Consider the following 18,130-nt stretch of genomic DNA (forward strand, 5'->3'; position numbering starts at 1 on the left):
GCAGACAGCACTTCCGAGCGCCAACTGGCGGTGCTGGAGCCCAGGGATAAGAATAAAAATAGAGAGGAGCCAGAGGTGTAATTGGAGCAAGTTTTAAATAAGTAGCACAGTGAATATGGACAGAGCAGGAGAAATTGCCGTGAACACAGCAGGGGAACAGCTGACGTTACCGAACCCCAATAACACGGCAGCAAGTGTTGACTGTGCAGACAGCACTTCCGAGCGCCAACTGGCGGAGCTGGAGCCCAGGGATAAGAATAAAAATAGAGAGGAGCCAGAGGTGTAATTGGAGCAAGTTTTAAATAAGTAGCACAGTGAATATGGACAGAGCAGGAGAAATTGCCGTGAACACAGCAGGGGAACAGCTGACGTTACCGAACCCCAATAACACCGCAGCAAGTGTTGACTGTGCAGACGGCACTTCCGAGCGCCAACTGGCGGTGTTGGAGCCCAGGGATAAGAATGAAAACAGAGGAGCCAGAGGTGTAATTGGAGCAACTTTAAAATGTGTAGTACAGTGGATGTGGACAAAGCAGGAGAAATTGCCGTCCGCACAGCAGGGGAACAGCTGACGTTACTGAACCCCAATAACACGGCAGCAAGTGTTGACTGTGCAGATGGCACTTCCGTGCGCCAACTGGCGGTGTTGGAGCTCAGGGATAATACTGAAAACAGAGGAGCCAGAGGTGTAATTGGAGCAACTTTAAAATCTGTAGTAGTGAGAATGTGGACAGAGCAGGAGAAATTGCCGTCCGCACAGCAGGGGAACAGCTGACGTTACTGAACCCCAATAACATGGTAGCAAGTGTTGACTGTGCAGACGGCACTTCCGAGCGCCAACTGGCGGTGTTGGAGCTCAGGGATAATACTGAAAACAGAGGAGCCAGAGGTGTATTTGGAGGAGGTTTTAAATCAGTAGTACAGTGGATGTGGACAGAGCAGGAGAAATTGCCGTCCGCACAGCAGGGGAACAGCTGACGTTACTGAACCCCAATAACACGGCAGCAAGTGTTGACTGTGCAGACGGCACTTCCGAGCGCCAACTGGCGGTGTTGGAGCTCAGGGATTACAGTTCAGGTGGTAGAAACATGAACAGAACAGGAGACCTGGATACTGTTGCCAACCAATTATTTATTCTGGAAGAGGACTGGCAAATTCATGAGAGATCCAGGCCTTGTTCATTTTGAGAAAAGTAAGCCGGTCAACGTTATCGGAGGATAGTTGCATGCGACGGTCTGTTAGTACACCACCTGCGGCACTAAAGACGCGTTCCGATAATACACTAGCAGCAGGGCAAGCTAGCACCTCCAGTGCATACTGACTAAGCTCTGGCCATGTATCCAGCTTACAGACCCAAAACTTGAAGGGAGAAGAGCCGTCTGGGAGTACACTAAGAGGGCAAGACATGTAGTCTGTCACCATCTGACGGAAACGTTACCTCCTGCTGACTGGAGCCGTCTGTGATGGTGTAGACATTTGTGGCGGCGGGGACACAAAACTTTGCCACATTTCGGCCATACTGGTCTTGCCTTGTGCTGAGGCGCTGCTTCTGCTCCCTCTTTGTGCAGAGCTTCCTCCAATGCCTCGACGCACTGAGCTGCTTTGTAAAGCACTAGCAAAAAAGAAGCAAGACAAAAATATATCTCATACCCCACCATAATTATATATAAATGTAAAGCAAAGTTGCATAATAAATATAGGGTACTTAGTGAACTATTTTTGATCAAAAAAAGTATACAAGCCGTCCCACCAGCGGCAAGGTGACCCTAAATTGGGACGGTACCTATACTGCCTATATTAAAAACCTTACTGTATATCAAAGTTGAAGTAATGCATATAAAAGGGTAGACAAATAGGACCGGGTCCCAACTCCAGACCACCTAGGCCCGTGGTAAGCTACATATATACCAATCAGCTCAACAAAGGGCATGCCACACCCTTAAATTGCACAGAATGCAAACAAGTAAAAAAAACAGACAATGTGAACTGAGGTCTAAGATGGCAGACATACAAGAAACAGAGGCATGTTCACACTAGCAAAAAAGAAGCAAGACAAAAATATATCTCATACCCCACCATAATTATATATAAATGTAAAGCAAAATTGCATAATAAATATAGGGTACTTAGTGAACTATTTTTGATCAAAAAAAGTATACAAGGCGTCCCACCAGCGGCAAGGTGACCCTACCTATACTGCCTATATTAAAAACCTTACTGTATATCAAAGTTGAAGTAATGCATATAAAAGGGTAGACAAATAGGACTGGGTCCCAACTCCAGACCACCTAGGCCCGTGGTAAGCTACATATATACCAATCAGCTCAACAAAGGGCATGCCACACCCTTAAATTGCACAGAATGCAAACAAGTCAAAAAAACAGACAATGTGAACTGAGGTCTAAGATGGCAGACATACAAGAAACAGAGGCATGTTCACACTAGCAAAAAAGAAGCAAGACAAAAATATATCTCATACCCCACCATAATTATATATAAATGTAAAGCAAAATTGCATAATAAATATAGGGTACTTAGTGAACTATTTTTGATCAAAAAAAGTATACAAGGCGTCCCACCAGCGGCAAGGTGACCCTAAATTGGGACGGTACCTATACTGCCTATATTAAAAACCTTACTGTATATCAAAGTTGAAGTAATGCATATAAAAGGGTAGACAAATAGGACCGGGTCCCAACTCCAGACCACCTAGGCCCGTGGTAAGCTACATATATACCAATCAGCTCAACAAAGGGCATGCCACACCCTTAAATTGCACAGAATGCAAACAAGTCAAAAAAACAGACAATGTGAACTGAGGTCTAAGATGGCAGACATACAAGAAACAGAGGCATGTTCACACTAGCAAAAAAGAAGCAAGACAAAAATATATCTCATACCCCACCATAATTATATATAAATGTAAAGCAAAATTGCATAATAAAAATAGGGTACTTGGTGAACTATTTTTGATCAAAAAAAGTATACAAGCCGTCCCACCAGCGGCAAGGTGACCCTAAATTGGGACGGTACCTATACTGCCTATATTAAAAACCTTACTGTATATCAAAGTTGAAGTAATGCATATAAAAGGGTAGACAAATAGGACCGGGTCCCAACTCCAGACCACCTAGGCCCGTGGTAAGCTACATATATACCAATCAGCTCAACAAAGGGCATGCCACACCCTTAAATTGCACAGAATGCAAACAAGTCAAAAAAACAGACAATGTGAACTGAGGTCTAAGATGGCAGACATACAAGAAACAGAGGCATGTTCACACTAGCAAAAAAGAAGCAAGACAAAAATATATCTCATACCCCACCATAATTATATATAAATGTAAAGCAAAATTGCATAATAAATATAGGGTACTTAGTGAACTATTTTTGATCAAAAAAAGTATACAAGCCGTCCCACCAGCGGCAAGGTGACCCTAAATTGGGACGGTACCTATACTGCCTATATTAAAAACCTTACTGTATATCAAAGTTGAAGTAATGCATATAAAAGGGTAGACAAATAGGACCGGGTCCCAACTCCAGACCACCTAGGCCCATGGTAAGCTACATATATACCAATCAGCTCAACAAAGGGCATGCCACACCCTTAAATTGCACAGAATGCAAACAAGTCAAAAAAACAGACAATGTGAACTGAGGTCTAAGATGGCAGACATACAAGAAACAGAGGCATGTTCACACTAGCAAAAAAGAAGCAAGACAAAAATATATCTCATACCCCACCATAATTATATATAAATGTAAAGCAAAATTGCATAATAAATATAGGGTACTTAGTGAACTATTTTTGATCAAAAAAAGTATACAAGCCGTCCCACCAGCGGCAAGGTGACCCTAAATTGGGACGGTACCTATACTGCCTATATTAAAAACCTTACTGTATATCAAAGTTGAAGTAATGCATATAAAAGGGTAGACAAATAGGACCGGGTCCCAACTCCAGACCACCTAGGCCCGTGGTAAGCTACATATATACCAATCAGCTCAACAAAGGGCATGCCACACCCTTAAATTGCACAGAATGCAAACAAGTCAAAAAAACAGACAATGTGAACTGAGGTCTAAGATGGCAGACATACAAGAAACAGAGGCATGTTCACACTAGCAAAAAAGAAGCAAGACAAAAATATATCTCATACCCCACCATAATTATATATAAATGTAAAGCAAAATTGCATAATAAATATAGGGTACTTAGTTCACTAAGCATTCCATCATGTTCTCCATTCCAACCGAGAGCAGTGCTGCTAGTGCTTTACAAAAAAACAGACAATGTGAACTGAGGTCTAAGATGGCAGACATACAAGAAACAGAGGCATGTTCACACTAGCAAAAAAGAAGCAAGACAAAAATATATCTCATACCCCACCATAATTATATATAAATGTAAAGCAAAATTGCATAATAAATATAGGGTACTTAGTTCACTAAGTACCCTATATTTATTATGCAATTTTGCTTTACATTTATATATAATTATGGTGGGGTATGAGATATATTTTTGTCTTGCTTCTTTTTTGCTAGTGTGAACATGCCTCTGTTTCTTGTATGTCTGCCATCTTAGACCTCAGTTCACATTGTCTGTTTTTTTGACTTGTTTGCATTCTGTGCAATTTAAGGGTGTGGCATGCCCTTTGTTGAGCTGATTGGTATATATGTAGCTTACCACGGGCCTAGGTGGTCTGGAGTTGGGACCCGGTCCTATTTGTCTACCCTTTTATATGCATTACTTCAACTTTGATATACAGTAAGGTTTTTAATATAGGCAGTATAGGTACCGTCCCAATTTAGGGTCACCTTGCCGCTGGTGGGACGGCTTGTATACTTTTTTTGATCAAAAATAGTTCACTAAGTACCCTATATTTATTATGCAATTTTGCTTTACATTTATATATAATTATGGTGGGGTATGAGATATATTTTTGTCTTGCTTCTTTTTTGCTAGTGTGAACATGCCTCTGTTTCTTGTATGTCTGCCATCTTAGACCTCAGTTCACATTGTCTGTTTTTTTGACTTGTTTGCATTCTGTGCAATTTAAGGGTGTGGCATGCCCTTTGTTGAGCTGATTGGTATATATGTAGCTTACCACGGGCCTAGGTGGTCTGGAGTTGGGACCCGGTCCTATTTGTCTACCCTTTTATATGCATTACTTCAACTTTGATATACAGTAAGGTTTTTAATATAGGCAGTATAGGTACCGTCCCAATTTAGGGTCACCTTGCCGCTGGTGGGACGGCTTGTATACTTTTTTTGATCAAAAATAGTTCACTAAGTACCCTATATTTATTATGCAATTTTGCTTTACATTTATATATAATTATGGTGGGGTATGAGATATATTTTTGTCTTGCTTCTTTTTTGCTAGTGTGAACATGCCTCTGTTTCTTGTATGTCTGCCATCTTAGACCTCAGTTCACATTGTCTGTTTTTTTGTAAAGCACTAGCAGCACTGCTCTCGGTTGGAATGGAGAACATGATGGAATGCACCAGTGCGTCTTGGTACTCCCGTATTTTACGCTCCCGGTTCAACGGTGTTATGAGGCTTTGTAAGTTGTCCCGGTAGCGAGGATCTAGGAGGGTGGACACCCAATAATCAGCCGTGTTGAGAATGTGGGCGATGCGGCGGTCGTTTCTCAGGCACTGCAGCATGAAATCAACCATGTGCTGCAGACTGCCAACTGGCCAAGAAACGCTGTCCCCTGCTTGAGGCGTGATCTCTGCCTGCTCTGCATCACCCCACCCTCGCTCTAGATACTGACTACTAGAGCATTGTGTACCTCCCTCCTCTGGACAGATGTCTTCCTCATCCATTGACTCCTCCTCATCCTCCTCACAAAGTGTCCCCTGCCTAGGCCTTTGTGAGGAACCACGTTGCGCAGACTGTAGAGAAGCAGATGGCATTTGTGACTCCTCATCCTCCACCTCTTCCAAAACCTCGTCCCTTAGTGCTTGCAGTGTTTTTTCAAGCAGGCAGATAAGGGGGATAGTCATGCTGACTAGTGCATCATCTGCACTCGCCATCCGCGTGGAATAATCGAAGGCACGCAAAACGTGGCAAATGTCCTTCATAGAGGCCCACTCAGTGGTGGTGAAGTGTGAACGGCGCGCACTGCGACTTGTTTGCGCCTGCTGCAGCTGGTACTCCATTACTGCTGCCTGCTGCTCACACAACCTCTCCAACATATGTAACGTTGAATTCCACCTGGTGGGTAGGTCACATATGATGCGATGTTCCGGAAGACATAATCGGCGCTGCAGAGCTGCAATGCGTGATCTTGCATTGCTGGAACGCCGCAAGTGAGCGCACTCTATGCGGACCTTGTGAAGCAGTGCATCAAGATCCGGATAGTCCCTCAAAAAACTCTGCACGACCAAGTTGAGCACATGTGCCAGACATGGGATGTGAGTGAGGTTGCCTAGGCCCAGAGCTGCCACCAGATTTCGGCCATTGTCACACACTACCATGCCTGGCTGGAGATTCGCTGGCACAAACCACACGTCACTCTGCTGCTTGATGGCATTCCAGAGCTCCTGCGCTGTGTGGCTTCGATTCCCCAAAGAAATTAATTTTAATACGGCCTGTTGACGTTTGGCCACGGCTGTGCTCATATCGGTCATCATAACAGGTAACCGTTCACGGGTCGATGTGGAGGTAGACCGTGACGGCTCCTGCAGCGCTGATTCAGAGGAACTGGAGTATGAGGAGGAGTCAATGTGTACAGACTGGATTCCTGCAATCCTTGGAGTTGGCAGAACACGTACAGCGCCACTCTCAAGATCTGTACCCGGCTCCACAACATTTACCCAATGGGCAGTAAGGGAAAGGTATCGTCCCTGTCCATGCTTACTGGTCCACGCATCAGTGGTCAGGTGGACCTTGCTACTGACGGCGTTTTGTAGCGCATGTTTAATTTTTCCCTCCACATGATGTTGCAGGGCAGGGACGGCTTGCCTGCTGAAATAAAAGCGGCTGGGCACGTTGTATTGTGGGACTGCCAATGCCATAAAGTTACGGAATGTGTCAGTCTCCACCAGCCTGAATGATAGCATTTCAAGGGCCAGTAGTTTAGCAATGCCAGCATTCAGAGCCTGTGCTCGGGGGTGGTTTGCCGAGTATGGGCGCCTTTTCTCCCATGCCTGTGCTAACGATGGCTGTAGACTGGCCTGGGAGTGTGAGGATGACTGGGAAAGTGGTGCTGTGGGTGGAATTACACTGTGTCTCTGTACAACAGTGCCAGAGATTCTTCCATGGCGATCCTGTGAGGAAGCCGAACCAGCTGTGTGTGAGCTGGAGGAAGAGGCTACAACACGAGCTGAAGAGGTGGTAGGTGGCGCTGTAGGTTGGCCTAGGTCTTCAGTGTGTTTGTGTAACTCCACCACGTGCTTGGTCCGCACATGTTTCCACATATTTGTGGTATTGAGGTTGCTGACACTTTTCCCTCTTTTCACCTTCTGATTACACAGCTTGCATTTGACAAAGCAAATGTCATCTGCAACTGTGTCAAAAAAGGACCAGGCACTGCAAGTCTTGGGAGCGCCCGCTTTGGATTTTGGAAGAGCCATGCTCCTAATGGGTGCCGAAGTGGAGGCTACAGGCAACCAAGTCTGCCCCCTCCCTCTCCCTCCTTTTTGGGCCGTTCGGGGAATCTCTTCCTCAGAGCTGCTCCCACCACCTTCCTGTCCCTCACGCCATGATGGGTCAAGGACCTCATCATCTACACCACCCTCTTCAAACAACTGCTTCTCCTGGGTAGTCTCGACAGCACAGTACGCACCAGAAAGTGGCACCTGAGTCTCATCATCAGATGCGTACTGAGGTGTGCTGCTGACCATAGGCACTGGCCCACCCGCCTCTTCAGATTCAGAGAGACAAAACGGTTGCGCATCACTGCATACTACCTCTTCTTCAAATTCTCGAATTCTGCTTGGCTGGCCCCCTCTTTCCAAGCCAAGAGATTCAGAGAACAGAAGTAGAGATGGCTCCTGTCCAGGGCTCTCTGACTGCCTGGGCAATTTGGCAGGTGGTGAAGAGACAGATGGGTGCTCTTCAGTGCTCAGGACCTGAGAGGATCTGGAACTAATTGAAGTCGATGCGTTAGCTGCCATCCATCCGACAACGGCTTCAATTTGGTCCTCGCGCAGCAGTGGGGTACGGCTAGCTCCTACAAAGCTACGCATAAAGGACTGTTCCCTGGTAAAACTGGGGGATGCTGAGTCACTGGTGCCCGCAGCAGGCACAGAATCCCCACGTCCTCTCCCTGCAGGCACAGAATCCTCACGTCCTCTCCCTGCAGAAACTCCACGCCCACGCCCACGCCCACGACCACATGCCTTACTCCCTGCCTTCTTCATCTTGGTAGACTGATAAAGATAGGCAGAAAAGTACTAAGGGCTTAGTGTGCTTATTCCTGAACAGCTGCTAACAGGTATAAGAAACACTAATTTTATAAAGTGTGGACTAGACTTTAATATGAGCTAATGTGGCCTACACAACTGTAAAGTGGAGTGTTTGGTGAACTTTATTTAGGTTTTTTTTTGTCACAAAAAGACACTGGATGTGCCTAAAGATGTAATAACGATAGTATCACAAACTTTTTGTAGCTATTACAATGTAGGAAGGTAACCTACAATGCAATAGATGAGGCTGCAAAAAATAGGCTAATACTAATCTGGCTGGGGCTGCAGGGCCCAATGCTGCAGAAAGGCTCCTCTATCTACTCCTATATAGTGTGTTTGGAACCAATTTAGCTGAATACGGATGGAACCACCACACTAATAGGAGATATCAGGAAAAATTATGAATTGGCAAAAAAGGACAATGTATGAGGCAGTGACACACACTGAGTGCACTACAACCAGACGGGGTTGAAGCACACACTACAGGGTGAGCTGCACTCACACACCAGACCTTGCAGACAGCGGTGAACAGTACAGATGCAGAGCACTGTGCACTAGTGCTGCAAGACGGAAAAAAATGTCTCTATCTACTCCTATATAGTGTGTTTGGAACCAATTTAGCTGAATACAGATGGAACCACCACACTAATAGGAGATATCAGGAAAAATTATGAATTGGCAAAAAAGGACAATGTATGAGGCAGTGACACACACTGAGTGCACTACAACCAGACTTGGCTGAAGCACACACTACAGGGTGAGCTGCACTCACACACACAGACCTTGCAGACAGCGGTGAACAGCACAGAGAACTGTGCACTAGCACTGCAAGGCACAGTGATTTAGAAAGTAGCTTGGGTAAAGCAGTATAGAGCAAATAGGTAGCTAAAACTGTCCCTCAGAACAACAGCATCCTATCCCTAACTGAATTCACAGCAGAGTGAGCTCAAAATGGCGGCGGTGGCTTTTATAGTGCATCATGACATCATTTCAGCAGCCAATCACAGCCATGCCATTAGTTAAGATGCCTACATGCCTAACAGGATGTGCCCACACTTCTTAGGATCCTCATTGGCTGAATAAAATGAAAATGTCTCATTGCATTATGGGAACTTCCGATTCCGGTATACGATATTGCAAAAGTATCGGAATTAAGTATCGGAATTCCGATACCGCGAATATCGGCCGATACCCGATATTTCAGTATCGGAATGCTCAACACTAGTAATGAACAGTAATTCAATATATCAGCAAAAGGCAAAATCTCTCAAAATAAGACGCAGTCTCTCAAAGTAAGGTGAAGCCTCTCAAAGTAAGGTGCAGTCTCTTAAGTAAGGTGCAGTCTCTTTAGTACGGTGAAGTCTCTTAAGTAAGGTGAAGTCTCTTAAGTAAGGCGAAGTCTCTTAAGTAGGTTGATGCCCTCAGTCATGGGAGACACCACGTAAGTTCTTTAACTGTACATTTGGCCCTAGCGGGGGTCACCGGTTATTCCCGCTAGGCCGTGAGTCTCTTCCGCATAAATTCAATTAGATCACGTTGTGCTCCTTTAGTCCCAACCGTTCCCCTCCCAACCTGAGTATCTAAACCCAATTGTCCCCGGTACCGAGGGTGAACAGTGGAAGTGATGGCCCTGTTCACGTATGCAGCTCCCCTGCTTCCGCTGGCGTGACTTTCCTGGGGCAACCGTTTCTCAACTCTTCTCTGCTTGGCTGTTGGAGGCAGTCTCTCGAGCCTTGGATAGGGGGGTCCAGGCCTCGTCTGTCGGCGGGCGACGTCGGGCTCCACGAACTCACTCAGGACCGCAATCAGGTTCCTAGTCTCCTCAGCAGGCACAGCACTCAGGTAACATCCGCGAGATATCCGGAGCTCTTTTACCAGTGCCCGGCTGTGGCACCTCACAGGCCTCTGGCTTAGGCCTGTCACGCGGGGTTTCTCAGGGCGCAGGGAACACATCTGCTCCTTTCTGCTGCTTGGCGCCAAAGACCCCTCAGGTTTGGCGCGCTGGCCTCTTATTTTCCGGAACTCCTTCCTGGAAGTCACCTGATCAGGTCCAGCGTCTGAACTTGCTCTCCCTGCAACTTCCCTTGCATATCTTGGTTCCGCTTGACTGCGTCTGGCCAGTAGATGGAAGTCTCTTTCCATCCTTGAAACATCATGTAGAAGTTCTTTTACAAGCTCTCTTGACTGGGCTACAATCACTCACTCACTCATGTCACCTGCACCTTAAAAACATCTCCAGAACCCCACATTTTCTCACCTTTGTTACTGCAAAAACTCTTACTGTCGCTCTTATTCACTCTCGTCTGGACTACTGCAACTCTCTTCTAATCGGTCTCCCTCTAAACAAACTCTCTCCTCTCCAATCCATTCTGAATGCAGCAGCCAGGGTCGTATTTCTATCAGGCCGCTTCACCAACGCCTCTAACCAGTGCCAGTCATTGCACTGGTTACCTATTCACCACAGAATACAATACAAACTCATCTCTCTCACCCATAAAGCCCTCCACAGTTCTGCACCACCCTATATCTCATCCCTCATTTCTGTCTATCACCCCTCCCGTGCCCTCCGTTCTGCAACTGATCTAAAACTAACATCCTCCTAAATCCCAACCTCGCAGGGGGAGGGGATTTTACCACCTACCTCCACCCTTTCTGGGATAAATTCCATATTGGAAATATTTTTCAAAATGCACAATATACATCTCTACATTATCTGCTAGAGGAGGTAGGCATAGTGGACCTATGGAGAATACGGCACCCTGATGTCAGACAATATTCCTGTTACTTCGCCTCCCATCATTCTTTGTCAAGAATAGACCAAGCTATTGGCTTTGAATCAATCATACCCTATATTAAATCAGTGAGGTATCTGCCAAGGAGTGTCTCTGACCACTCGCCTATACAGGTACAACTGCAGATGGGTGCTGTGAGGTCTCCGGGGGAATATACATGGCACATCAATCCTTTTTGGCTGCAACTAATTGGTCCTACTCTTAGCTCTAGAATCTTAGAATATTTTCATTTTAATGATGGGTCGTCATCTACGAGATTTATATGGGATGCTATGAAAGCATATGTACGGGGAATATGCATAGGGGAGATCAATAAGATAAAATCCAAAATAAAGGAGTTAACCCAAAAATTGCAACAGAATGTTTGCGAAAAGGAGGCACAAGTAGAATGAAATGGGAAAATGCACAGAAAATATTGCCTGATCATTTGCTATCATTAGCTTCTCAGAAACAACTGTTTGTTAAGCAAAGATACTTTATAAAGCAAGGGTCTCAAACTCGGCTGGGTAGATGGTCCGCATTCTTTGCATGACAAAATGACATTTTTAGTGATATCATTTTTTTTTCTATACACCTTTTGAATTTGTCCTCATCTTGTATTAACCCCTTTACAGCCCATGACGTACTAATATGCGTCTGTGCCCTGGGCTTTAAGAGCCTGACCCTTATTAGTACGTCATGGCGATCGTGCGCGCACACAGGCTGTGCGGGCGCGATAGCCGCCGGGTGTCAGCTGATTGTCACAGCTGACACCCGGTACTATGTGCAGGGAGCGGTCCCGCACCACTCCCGGCACATTAACCCCCGCAATGCTGCGATCGAAGTCGATCGCAGCATTGCGGTGGCAAGTGGAGGTGATCGCAATACTCACCTCCTCTTCCGGCCTCCAGCGCTGTCTGCCGCGGCTTCCCGGGTGTTGCCATGATGACCCGATGTCGTCATGACAACATCCGGGTCACCAGACAGCAGGTAGATTGTTCGGTCATGCGCAGTGCATGACCGAACAATCTTCTCACTGTGCAGCGCTGACTGCCTGCATGGCTCAGGGATGGTGCTCCATCCCTATGCTATGCAGGCGATCAGAATAAAAAAAGTGAAAGTCCCAGAGTGGGACAAAGTAAAAAAGTGTAAAACCTCTCAGAAAGTGAAAAAAAATTGTTAAAAAAATTGTAAAAATATTAAAAAAAAAAAATAATAATAATCCACCAAAAATAAAAATATAATGTACCCATCAATAAATATTATTATGAAAAAAAACAATAAAAGTACACATATTTGGTATCGCTGCGTCCGGAACGACCTGACCTATAAAACTGTCCCACTAGTTAACCCCTTCATTGAACACGGTAAAAAAAAAAAAAAAAAAAAACGAAGCAAAAAACAATGCTTTATCATCATACCGCCAAACAAAAAATGGAATAACATGCGATCAAAAAGATGAATATAAATAAAAATGGTACCGCTGAAAACGTAATCTTGTCCCGCAAAAAACAAGCCGCCATACAGCTCCATAATCTGAAAATTCAAAAAGTTATAGCTCTCAGAATAAAGCGATGCAAAAAAATAATTTTTTCTATAAAATGTCTTTTATTGTGTAAAAGCGCCAAAACATAGAAAAACGATAAAAATGTGGTACCGCTGTAAACGTACTGACCCGAAGAATAAAGCTACCTCATCAATTTTACCACATGCAGAGTAGAATAAAAAAAAAAAAACAATTCCTGAATTGTAGGTTTTTGTTTATTCTGCCTCCCAAAAGCTGGAACAGAAAATGGCATCAATAAAAACGTCAACTTGTCCCGCAAAAAAAATCCATCACATGACTCTGTCGGCCAAAATATGGAAAAATTATACGTCTCAAAATATGGCGATGCAAAAACTAGATTTTGCAAAATATGTGTCTTTTAGTGTGTGACAGCTGTCAATCATAAAAACCCGATATCATTCTGGTATCTCTGTAGTCGCACCGACCCGAAGAATAAGGTCGTCTAATCACTTATACCGCACGAGGAACGGCGTAAAAAATAAACACTAGGGCTGGGGTTGGGGTTAGGGTTGTGCTAATGTTAGGGTTGGGGTCAGGGTTGGGCTAGGGTAGGGTTAGGGTTGGGGGTAAGGGTTGTTTTTTTTATAAAAAAAAAAAAAAAGATGACGATATGGCAACTAGTGCTCGCTACTTGAGTTTGCATCGGGTGCTCGGGTATGCATTGAGTATCGCGGGTGCTCGAGTCTCCGCCCCATATGCTTCGCGGCCAAAATAACCTCGCGGGGATTGCCTGCCATGCTCGAGCGATCCCCGCATGTTTTTTGGGGGTGTCTAATAACCGTGAAACATGCGGGAGGGGACTCTAGCATTTCACTTGAGCACCTGTGATACATGGTGCATACCTGAGTACCCGATGCAAACTCAAGTAGCGAGCACTTGCGCTCAAGACTAATGACAGCTTATTCAATATGATGACCTAATGTCATCAAATTTTGTGTCGCACCTCTGGGTTCAAAATGTTCACTATACCCCATGATAAAATCCTTGAGGGGTGTAGTTTCCAAAATGGGGTCACTTGTGGGGGGTTTCAACTATTTAGGCACATCAGGGGCTCTTCAAACGTGACATGGCGTCCGCTATCGATTCCAGCCAATTTTGCGCTCAAAAAGTCACCCAGTGCTCCTTCCCTTATGAACTCTGCCGTGCGCCCAAACACTGTATTTTCCAGACATATGGGGTATTAGCGTACTCAGGAGAAATTGCACAAAAGTTTTTGGGGTCCAATTTCTCCTCTTACCCTTGCGAAAATAAAAAAATTGGGGCTAAAACATCATTGTTGTGGAAAAAGTTTGATTTTTTTATATTTACGGCTCCATGTTATAAACTTCTGTAAAGGATTTGGGGGTTCAAGGTGCTCACCACACATCTAGATAAGTTCCCCGAGGGGTCTAGTTTACAAAATGGTGTCACTTGTGGGGGGTTTCTACTGTTTAGGCACATCAGGGGCACATCCACTAATTATTCAAGCAAATTTTACAATCAAAAGGTCAAATGGTGCTCCTTCCCTTCCGAACCCTGCCGCGCGCCCAAACAGTGGTTTGCCCCCACATATGGGGTATCTGCTAACTCAAGAGAAATTGCACAACAAACTGCATAGTGCAATTTCTCCTGTTACCCTTATGAAAATGCATAAGTGGGGGCTGAAAAACATTTTTTTTGGTAAAAATGTGAAAATTTTATTTTTACGGCTTAATGTTATAAACTTCTGTGAAGCACCTGGTGGTTCAAGGTGCTCACCACACATCTAGATAAGTTCCCCGAGGGGTCTAGTTTCCAAAATGGTGTCACTTGTGGGCGGTTTCCACTGTTTAGGCACATCAGGGGCACATCTGCTAATTATTCAAGCAAATTTTACAATCAAAAAGTAAAATGGCGCTCCTTCCCTTCCGAACCCTGCCGCGCTCCCAAACAGTGGTTTTCCCCCACATATGGGGTATCTGCTAACTCAGGAGAAATTGAACAACAAACTGCATAGTGCACTTTCTTCTGTTACTCTTATGAAAATGAAAAAGTGGGGGCTGAAAAACATTTTTGTGGGAAAAATGTGAAAATTTTATTTTTACGGCTCAATGTTATAAACTTCTGTGAAGCACCTGGGGTTCAAGGTGCTCACCACACATCTAGATAAGTTCCCTGAGGGGTATAGTTTCCAAAATGGGGTCACATGTGGGGGGTTTCCACTGTTTAGGCACATCAGGGGCTCCCCAAATGCAATATGGCGTCCGCTAATTATTCAAGCAAATTTTACATTTAAAAGGTCAAATGGCGCTCCTTCCCTTCCGAACCCTGCTGTGCGCCCAAACAGTGGTTTTCCCCCACATATGGGGTATCTGCTTGCTCAGAAGAAATTGAGCAACAAACTGCATAGTGCAATTTCTCCTGTTACCCTTATGAAAATGCAAAAGTGGGGGCTGAAAAACATTTTTGTGGGAAAAATGTGAAAATTTAATTTTTACGGCTCAATGTTATAAACTTCTGTGAAGCACCTGGGGGTTTAAGGTGCTCACCACACATCTAGATAAGTTCCCTAAGGGGTCTAGTTTCCAACATGGGGTCACTTGTGGGGGGTTTCCACTTTTTAGGCACATCAGGGGCTCCCCAAATGCAATATGGCATCCGCTAATTATTCAAGCAAATTTTACATTTAAAAAGTCAAATGGCGCTTCTTCCCTTCCGAACCCTGCTGTGCGCCCAAACAGTGGTTTTTCCCCACATATGGGGTATCTGCTTGCTCCGAAGAAATTGAGCAACAAACTGCATGGTGCAATTTCTCCTGTTACCCTTATGAAAATGCAAAAGTGGGGGCTGAAAAACATTTTTGTGGGAAAAATGTGAAAATTTTATTTTTACGGCTCAATGTTATAAACTTCTGTGAAGCACCTGGGGGTTCAAGGTGCTCACCACACATCTAGATAAGTTCCCTGAGGGGTCTAGTTTCCAAAATGCGGTCACTTGTGGGGGGGTTTCCACTTTTTAGGCACATCAGGGGCTCCCCAAATGCAATATGGCGTCCGCTAATTATTCAAGCAAATTTTACATTTAAAAAGTCTAATGGCGCTCCTTTCCTTCCGTACCCTGTCGTGTGCCCAAACAGTGGTTTTCCCCTACATATGGGGTATCTGCTTACTCAGGAGAAATTGATCAACAAATTTTGGGGTCTATTTTTTCCTGTTACCCCTGCGAAAATAAAAAAAATTGGGTCTAAAGTAACATTTTTGTGAAAAAAGTTAAATGTTCATTTTTTTCTTCCACATTCCAAAAATTCCTGTGAAGCACCTGAAGGGTTAATAAAGTTCTTGAATGTGGTTTTGAGCACCTTGAGGGGTGCAGTTTTTAGAATGGTGTCACTTTTGGGTATTTTCTGTCATAAAGACCCCTCAAAGTGGCTTTAAATATGATGTGGTCCCTAAAAAAATGGTTTTCTAAATGTTGTTAGAAAAATGAGAAATCGCTGGTCAACTTTTAACCCTTATAGCTCCCCAGTAAAAAAAATTTTAGTTCCAAAATTGTGCTGATGTAAAGTAGACATGTGGGAAATGTTATTTATTAACTATTTTGTGTGACATATCTCTCTGATTTAAGGGCATAAAAATTAAAATTTTGAAAATTGCAAAATGTTCAAAATTTTTGCAAAATTTCCATTTTTTCACAAATAAACACAAGTGATATCGAAGAAATTTTACCACAATCATGAAGTACAATATGTCACGAAAAACAGTCTCAGAATCAGGGAGATCCGTTGAAGCATTCCAGAGTAATTACCTCATAAAGTGACAGTGGTCAGAATTGTAAAAATTGGCCTGGTCATTAATGTGCAAACCACCTTGGGTTGTAAAGGGGTTAATGACTCATCCTGGTCCTCATCTTGTAGTAATGTCTCATCCTGGTCCCCATCTTTTAGTAATGACCGATCCTGGTCCTCATCTTGTAGTAATGCACCATCCTGGTCCTCATCTTGTAGTAATGCCCCATCCAGGTCCTCATCTTGTCGTAATGTCCCCCATTCAGGTCCCCAACTTGTCATAATGTCCCCCATCCAGGTCCCCATCTTGTCGTAATGTCCCCCATCTAGGTCCCCATCTTGTTATAATGTCCCCATCTTGTAGGAATGTCCCCCATCCAGGTCCTCACATTGTAGAAATGTTCCTATCCAGGTCCCCACAATGTAGGAATGTTCCTATCCAGGTCCTCACATTGTAGAAATGTTCCTATCCAGGTCCCCACAATGCAGGAATGTTCCTATCCAGGTCCCCACATTGTAGATATGTCCCAATCCAGTTCCCCATATTGTAGTTATGTCCCCATCCAGGTCCCCACATTGTAGGAATGTCCCTATCTAGGTCCCCACAGTGTAGATATGTCCCCATCCAGGTCCCCATATTGCAGGAATGTCCCCATTCAGGTCCCACATTGTAGGAATGTCCCCATTCAGGTCCCACATTGTAGGAATGTCCCCATCCAGGTCCCACATTGTAGGAATGTTCCTATCCAGGTCCCCATATTGTAGGAATGTCCCCATTCAGGTCCCACATTGTAGGAATGTCCCCATCCAGGTCCCACATTGTAGGAATGTTCCTATCCAGGTCCCCATATTGTAGGAATGTCTCCATTCAGGTCCCACATTGTAGGAATGTCCCCATCCAGGTCCCACATTGTAGGAATGTTCCTATCCAGGTTCCCATATTGTAGGAATGTCCCCATTCAGGTCCCTATATTGTAGGAATGTCAGCTGTTCCATTCTTCACATACATATATAAGAAAAAAAAAAGTCTCTTCTCACCTGTCCTCCGTTCCCTCGGTGTCCTTTCTGCATATGCGGGCGCAGGCACCATAGACCCCTTGACGATCGCGGCCTGGTCCAGGAGCTTCCGGCAGCTGCGCTTTAGTTCAGTGTATTGCTGCGCAGAGACCAATGCCTGCCACCGGCCTATCAGAGGCCAGCAGCTGACATCTACCCATGTTAGTGATGTCATGCACCGCTGCGCTGGGACGCGGATGTCCGCTGCTGGCCTCTGATAGGCCGGTGGCTGGCATTGGTATTGTATCATGCAGAGAGCCGGTCTCTACGCAGCAATACACTGAACTAAAGTGCAGCTGTCGGCAGCTCCTGGACCGGGCCGCGATCGGGGTCTATGGTGCCTACAGGCCGCATGAACCAGTCTGAAGGGCCACATGCGACCCACGTGTTTGAGACCCCTGGTTTAGGATGAGTCTGTCTCTCATACTCTGCTGACCTCACCCCTCCTTGGATAAACCCCCTTCCCACTGCCCCCTTTACTTTTTCCCTGCCCCTCTTCAGGGACGCCTGGAGCTGCTGCTCACACACTATCATACAGGTCACCACTCAATAAAGGTAATATGAAGCAATTA

This window comes from Phyllobates terribilis, unplaced genomic scaffold (genome assembly GCF_046119375.1).
Source record: "Phyllobates terribilis strain yellow unplaced genomic scaffold, ASM4611937v1 Scaffold_116__1_contigs__length_5312468, whole genome shotgun sequence".
NCBI lineage: Eukaryota > Metazoa > Chordata > Amphibia > Anura > Dendrobatidae > Phyllobates > Phyllobates terribilis.